We start from the raw sequence: 8,072 nt of genomic DNA, 5'->3' as shown, positions 1-8,072 counted from the left end.
AGCATGAAAATCATTATATTGCAAATGCTGTGGTCACCAGAAAAAGATTCATCTAATAGTGAAATGGTAAGATAAGCAAAGGAGTGTTTGTGGGGCAGAGCCCAAGCAACTCTGAGGGATTCTGAGTGAGAGTGTTACTGAGATTCTCTTATTTTGACTATCCCTCAAAAGGAAGCACTCAGGCAAGGATTTTTGCTCACATTGTTTACTTGGGAAGCACTGTAAGGGAGTGAGAAAGGAAAACAGGGAGGGAGTAGAACCATAAAGCATGTACAAATGAGGTTACTACTGTGAGCAGCAGATGCTCCATCCCACTAGGTACTATTTGGGACACTCCTTGAAATTTTCCACTAGGGGGTGAGGAATGTCAGGTACTTAGGTACCAACTTTCGTTGCATCCTGGGAGGGGTACTCCTAGAACCTTAGCTCCTAGGCACTTCCAGGCTGTGACATATAGGAGCCAAGCATGCTTCCTGTAGAGTGACAAAAAGCCATGGGTATGTACAGAAATGTCTGCTGGTGACCTCCAGGATAGGTCAATGACATTTAAAAGGGGCATCCGAGCATCTGTTTTAGAGTCAGACAGACTTGGTTTTGAATCCTGGGTCTCCTCCCCATAAGTTATTCTGTCTCAGCACATCACTCAGCTTTCTTAGCTTCAGTATCTCCAGCTGCCAATTGGGAACAACAGTAGCTACCTTGCAGCATGTTAAATACATTATTATGCATTATTTCAATGGCGTGGGTAATAGCCAATATTATTTTAAAATATGCAGTGTTCTAGGAAATGTCTCATGCTATAAAGGAAGTCAGTAAGAGAGATCACATTTGTTTGCAGCATGGCTCCAATTATGTGAAGTATATGTATATATATATGTAAAGGCTATAATTGGGAAAAAACATACTAAGAGATTAAAAGTGATTAATTCTGGATAATAGATTATTTTATTTTCTTATGCACAGTTTTTTTTCCATTTTCTATATTTTCTACAAAGGGTATATACTATTCCATAATCAGGAAAAGGCAAATTTTATAGAACTTGTTTTCCAGGGCTCTTGTAAAGGTAATAGATAGTTATATTAATACAAAAAAGTGCTTTTATAGCACATGACAGAATGTGTGCTCAACATATGGTCATTATAAAAAAGAAGATGCTGCTAATAAAAATAACTAATTAGATGAGTCGTTACTATTTGTCAGATCCTGTACAAAGCACTTTATGTTTATTTTCTCTTTTAATTCTCATATCAGTCTTACGTGGTAGCTATTGGCCTTACCACCATTATAGAGAGATAGGAAGCTGAGAATTATTAAGGAAGTTTTGGTTTACTTTTGGAAACACTTTTCTATATCTTAAAACCCCTCAGAATGGCTTTGGCACTTTTAAATAAATGATTCAGAATGGCATGTATTCCTTTACTTAAAAAAATGCCTCGGAGATTGATACCGTTTTGATAACTGCTATGTTAACAGAAAAATTAAAATGAAATGTCAAAGAGTAGCTCGTTGGTCACTTCAGTCTGTGATCAGGTTGTGTGTGGAAATCAGATGGACTCAGGCAGCTTTCAGCTTGGCCTGAAAAGTGAGATTTGTATGCATCTCTGAAATGCAGTTATCTTTTCTTACAACAAATGAAAGCTGAAGATAGGCATTTCAGCATGCCACGACCTCATATCTGAGAGACAAGATTTGAAGAGAAGGCTGCTGCTTGGACAGCTCTATTGCAGTACACATAACAACAAGAACAAAAATTCCAGGACACGTTCATGTGAGCACAGCATGAGGAAAAAAAAAAAAAAATTGCATTAAACAGAATAGGTTTACTTCATTTTATTTATTTTGCTGACCATAAAGCTGAGGCCCTTTTCCTGTTTCTTTGTTATTATTGTTGGTTTGCTGTGTACTCTGAAAGCATTTAGGACTTAATTAAAATAGTTTAAATCGTCGTAATCTGTCAAGCTTCCAGTTCCCCTTAAAAACCTCTCTGCTCTCCTCTTAGTGAATTTCATTGTAAGGAAATCAAAGAGAAAAGCTCTAGAAATTGTCACCATGAATATAAATGGGGAAGAGGGTATAGAAAGGGAGGGAGGTGAAAGTGCCTGCATTATTTGAATAATAGCAAAGCCATTCATAATTTCAGCTTAATTATCTTCAAATGATAAAAGGCTTCAGCTACTGTTTGTCAGAAGTAAAGGCCTTGGAAATAAATACATAACACTAGCTCTATTTATTTTCATGGCACTTCTCTGATTCTGTTTCTTCTTGGTGGAGAGGATCCAAAAAGAGGAGGAGAACAATAACTTTGGGTATGACTGTTTTGATTGAAGGTGGCAAGGACACTTGTAAGTGCTTTGGACATACACTACCTTCAATTCAGTGGAGGCTCCTGTGTGGATGAGCAAAAGATCTTGTGTCCCAGATAGAGAACAAACGTTGGTTTCCAGGAGATAGGAACACTGGAACTTCTACAAGTGGGTTTATATTTGTAGATTTAATCTCTTAAACAGTGTTAAGAAAACTTAAGAGTCAAAAATGCCCTGTCATGTTGGTTTGATATCATTTTAGCACCATTTTTTGACATATCTCTTGATTTTACCTATATTTTCCATCACCTGTTTCTAATTTATATTTTCTTGTGGTGTTGCATGCATTACTTTGAGCTATCTTAAGTTATTTTTGGAAGAGAATGAAGTATAAAAACGTTTTAAAAAAATAGTACGTAGGCAATAGTGAGGTCTCTACTCAATACTTGGAAAGATGGAATGAAAATACTTGTCCTTGAGTGAAAATAAAAAAGAGCCCACACTATGCAGAGGAGACTGCGTGCCAGGGAATATGATTATAGATTGGTTGTTCCACGTAGAGAAGGAATATTTCAGTTAAAAGCGGTAATTTGCTGTACTCTGAGATACCAACTGAACAGTTTACCGTTGTTGCAGAGAGAGCCTCTAAACCTGGGGATCACAAGAATTTCGCCAAGAGAGGTCTCTACTGCAGGGCAGGGGAGGTTCATCAGACATCATCATGGCCCAAATAAATGATGTTACAAATACCTATTTCCTTTTGTTCTATAACAATGTCAGTGTAGCAACTTCATGATTACTCACTGGGTTTCAGGCACTTTGATGGGGCACCATAGACAGAAAAGTATACTGCGTCCTAGAACAAACCCTGTCTCACTATAAAATTACTCATTGAATTTCTGGCATATCAGTAGTAATGTATACTTAGATAAGAGTTTAACACTAAAACACTGATCATGACAGTGTATGGAGAGAGTCTAGTTTCTCTTCCTGTGAGGTTGTGTCCTAGTGTGAATTTATCACCTCATCTAGAAAATAGAACTTAAGTGAGTTCTAAGTGGCCAGGCCACAGCCATCCCTTGGTTATAGCCTCTCCCTGGAGTCTGTTTTTGGTCAAGTTCCCACAGACTTCTGATTTAATGATTTGACTACAAGAAGTTTATTTGAAAGATAATCCTGAGGATCACCCAAAAAGAATAGAAGGGAGTCCAGGAAGGGAAAAATCCAATGTAATCAAATGAGGCTCAGTGTTGCTGGGAGACTCTGGGAGACGGTTGTGAATTGCCACAGTTGTCCCACAGGAGAAGTAGACTATTTAACTTTCATCACATTCCTTATTGGCCAAAAATTGTTTCCAGGGACATTAACTCCACAGGACTTTGCCTAGGCTAAGCATACTTCTTTGGTCAGAGAAAATACTCAGATGTCAAGTTGCAGGTGCAAGCAGGAGGAAACCCTTGGAGTGTTGGACATAGTGAGCACTGACAAAATTGGGAGGGTCATCAGCAGGGCCTGGTACAGTGTTCTTTAATAATGGCAGCATAAGAGACAGCACTCTTGCATTTCCTGTACCCCTACTCATGCTTCACTATGTACTTACTGTATTCATTGAGTTTGATTCTGAATTATTTAGCATACTTTATGACAGCAATCCATGTTGGATCACTAAAAAAGAACAGTAAACTAAGGCTTAGAGTACTAATGGCGCTTTAAGAAAATCAGAAAAAAAAGCATTGAAACTCTGAACATGCAAAATCACACAATTTTATCAAATCTCCACATTGATGTTATGGTAAGAATTGTTTCCACTTTGAATTATAAGTGGTGATTTGGGAGGTGTGGTAATCAGACCTCAGGGCTTCTAATGGTGTTAATGTAGTCCTGAGAAAGAAGATGAATCCAATCAGAGGCTAATTAGCTTCCTATCCCTAAGGGCATTGCATGGTTATAACCACCTCCAGGAGGAGATGCCTTTCCAACAGCCATGTTTCCTTTTCTGGGAATGGCCTTAGCATGTAAGAGTGGACCTGAGGTAGCAATGCCTTTACTGGATGATCCTGTCCCTTTGGTCATAATGATTGAACAAAGCTGTGCCAATCAAAGTTGTGCTCTGAGGAATTTTAATATTTGGATGAAGAAACCAAGAGCAAAACTGATTGGTCCTGAGAAACATTAAGGCGGTGCAACTTTAGAAAGAGGGTCTGATGTCGTTTGGTTCTGTGTTCCCACCCAAATCTCATGCCAATTGTGATTTTCAGTGTTGAAGGAGGGGCCTGGTGAGAGGTGACTGGATCATGGGAGTAAACTTCTCCATTGCTTCTCTTGTGATAGTGAGTCAGTTCTCAGGAGATCTGGTTGTTTAAAAGTGTGTAGCACTCCCCACTGCACTCTCTCTCTCTCTCCTGCTCTGCCATGTGAAGATGTGCCTGCTTCTCCTTCGCCTTTTGCCATGATTGTAATTTTCCTGACACTTCTGTAGCCATGCGTCCTCTACAGCCTGTGGAACTGTGAGTCAATTAAACACCTTTTCTTCATCAATTACCCAGGCTCAGGTAGTGCCTTATTGCAGTGTCAGAACGGTCTGATACAGGGTCCATGTGCTCTTCCAGAGAGTTAAGGTCTTGGTTTTTCTTTCCATTCCAAAGCCAATGTCATGAAACTCTTCCTAAGACTCTACCAGAGTGGAGTGGATAGAACATTTATTTCTTGCCTGTTTAGCATCTAGCCCCCAATTCTGACTTTCTAACAGGACCCAGGTTGACATTCAGTTGTCTGTTTCTGTGGAGAAGATGACCCTACCCTTAAGTCAGAAGTGGGCACTGGTGGGACCAATCCAATTGTTTATCTCTATTTCCTTTGTCATAGTGACCACCTTGGTTCACAGAGACTGGTAAAGTATTAGACACATGACCCAAATCAAGACAAAAAAAGATACAAGGTGATTTTTTTTTTTTTTTTCAGAAAACTGGGGAAAAATCATTCTTGCTTTTGTAAAGAAGCTATCCTAAGAGATGGCTTCTCCTCTTAGGGATGATGTTTTGCTGATGTAAAGGCTGGCAGTACTGCAGCCATTTTTCCACCATGTGGGAAGGCAGCTTAAAGATGAAACATTAGGGAGGGAAGAAAGACATAAAGACAACGTGTACTTCACATCATCACTGATCATTGAGACTTTCCCTGTCACAAAAATATCTAGTTATCTGAGCCAATAAACCTCCCTTATTGTTTAAACCTGTTTGAGTTGAATTTTCCATTCCTTGTGGCTATAAGCATATAGTTTCTCTTAGGTCAGATTTTCCAGAATCAAAATCTGAGACAAAGATTCATGTGCAAATCTTTTTTCAGGGCAGGGATCTCAGGAGAAACTGGAATGTGTGGCATGTAGGGGTGTGAAGAAGAAGAAATTAAACAAGGTGTGATATCAGGCAGAGAGCTTCAGTCATATTCTGAAAGAGAATCTCTAGTAAGTCATTCATAATTTACCTTTAACCCAAAACCAGTGAGCTAGAATATCATACTCTCACATCATTCAGGTACTGGCTAAAAATGGCCCCAAGGGGACACAGAATTTCAGACATTTACAGCTCTCTGTGTAGGAAGGTGAAGTGGCTCTAGAAAGAAGTCTTTCAAAAAGAGCTGCAGGTGCAGGCAACAGCAAAGAGAAGCCAGAAGAGGAATTAATAAAAGTAGTAAAAAGGATTAGGATCAGAGTGAATCTGAGTGGAGTACCAACAGTATCAGTACACACATTTATTGTCTTTCAATTAAAGTTCATCGATTCCTTTTGTTGAGTACCTACCAAAAGAACCTGTGGTTAATATACACAGGTAAATGAAGGGCACAAAATCATAGTGATAGTGAAGATGATGCTTTTGACAAAGTTCAAGGAGTGTGTAGGTGTCAATGTCACAATAGATAGTGGAATGGTTTAATGAATCTGAAGCATAGTGTCCTGTACAGACTCCAAGATAGTGTTCTTGACTCTCCTCTTTTGCTATTTAATGGTTTTGTTAGTCCTCTCCAACAGTAAATAGGACTGGCCTGAGTATCAATAAGAGATTGCAGAAATGGTGGGGTGTGACTTATGAGGCTAGTCATAAAAATCATTGTAGCTTCCACCTTGTTTTCTAGGACCATTCATTCTTGGGGAAGCTAGATGCCATATCATAAAGAATCCATGAAGCTGTATAAAGGGGCTTACATGGTGAGGAGCTGAGACCTCCTACCAACAACCTATTATGGAAGAGTCCTTTAGCTCAGGTAAGACTTCAGATGATGACAGCCCTGGCTGACATTTTTTTTTTTTTTTTTTTTTGAGACTGAGTCTTGCACTGTTGCCCAGGCTGGAGTGCAGTGACGTGAACTTGGCTCACTGCAAGTTCCCCTGACTGACATCTTAACTGCAATATATAATGTGAAACCTTAAACCAGATAGCTCAACTATGCCACTCTTGAATTCCTGAACCAAAGAAACTGTGAGAATAATAAATGTTCATTGTTTTAAGCTGCGCACTATTGGGGGTGTTTTATGTAGCAGTAGACAATACACGATGCAAACCATTTACATATCTGGAACATACTTTTTTGAAGAACAAGTACACTTTTTATTTCTTTCATTCATTCATTCATTCATTCATTCATTCATTCATTCATTCATTCATGGAGTACTTCATGCCAAGAAATGTACTATGTAGAAGTGATGCAGACCTTGTCCCAGTCTTCTAGGTGCTCCATCTAAAGCCTAGAAATTTTCAAACATACCTTGGGTTGCCTTAGGATTATCTGCTACTGATGTCAATATACATAGCGAATACCATATAATCTAGCAATCCCAATATGGTTATGTATCCAAAGGTAATGTAATCAGTATATTAAAGAGATATCAACTGCACTGTACTGCCATATTTTGTTTTGTTTTCGTTTTTTTGAGACAAGATCTCACTCTGTCACCCATGCTGTAGTGGAGTGGTGCAGTCACAGCTCACTGTAGCCTCGACCTCCCAGGCTCAGGTGATCCTCCCACCTCATCTTCCTAAGTAGCTTGGACTACAGGTGTGCACTACCATGACTTCATGCCTGACTAATTTCTTTTTGTATTATTATTTTGTTTTTGAAGAGACAGAGTTTCGCATGTCACCCAGGCTGGTCTTGAACTCCTGGGCTCAAGCAATCTGCTTACCTCGGCCTTTCAACGTAATCATGGTGGGATGACAGGCGTGAGCCATTACACCCAGCCTCCCATGTTCATTGCAACATTATAATAGCCAAGGTATGGAATCAACCATCATTGGATGAATGGATGAATGGATAAAGGAAATGTAGAGTATATACACATGGGATATTACTCAGCTTTAGAAAGAGTTCCTGCCATTTGCAAAAATATGGATGTATCTGGAGGACTTACGTTAAGTGAAATAAGCAAGGCACAAAAAGACAAATACCAGTGGGGCGCAGTGGCTCATGGCTGTAATCCTAGCACTCTGGGAGGCTGATGCGGGTGGATCACCTGCTATCAGGAGTTCAAGACCAGCCTGACTAGCATGGTGAAACCCCATCTCTACTAAATACAAAAAATTAGCTGGGTATGGTGGCATATGCCTGTAATCCTAGCTACTTGGAGGCTGAGGCAGGAGAATTGCTTGAACCCGGGAGGTGGAGGTTGCAGTGAGCCAAGATTGTACCATTGCACTCCAGCCTGGGCAACAAGAGCAAAACTCCATCTCAAAAAAATAAAAATAAATACAAAATGAAGAAAGAAAAAGAAAAGA

Source organism: Papio anubis, chromosome 2, assembly GCF_008728515.1.
Source record: "Papio anubis isolate 15944 chromosome 2, Panubis1.0, whole genome shotgun sequence".
Lineage (NCBI taxonomy): Eukaryota > Metazoa > Chordata > Mammalia > Primates > Cercopithecidae > Papio > Papio anubis.
The sequence above is the reverse complement of the archived record's forward strand: the minus strand, read 5'-3'. Positions refer to the sequence as shown.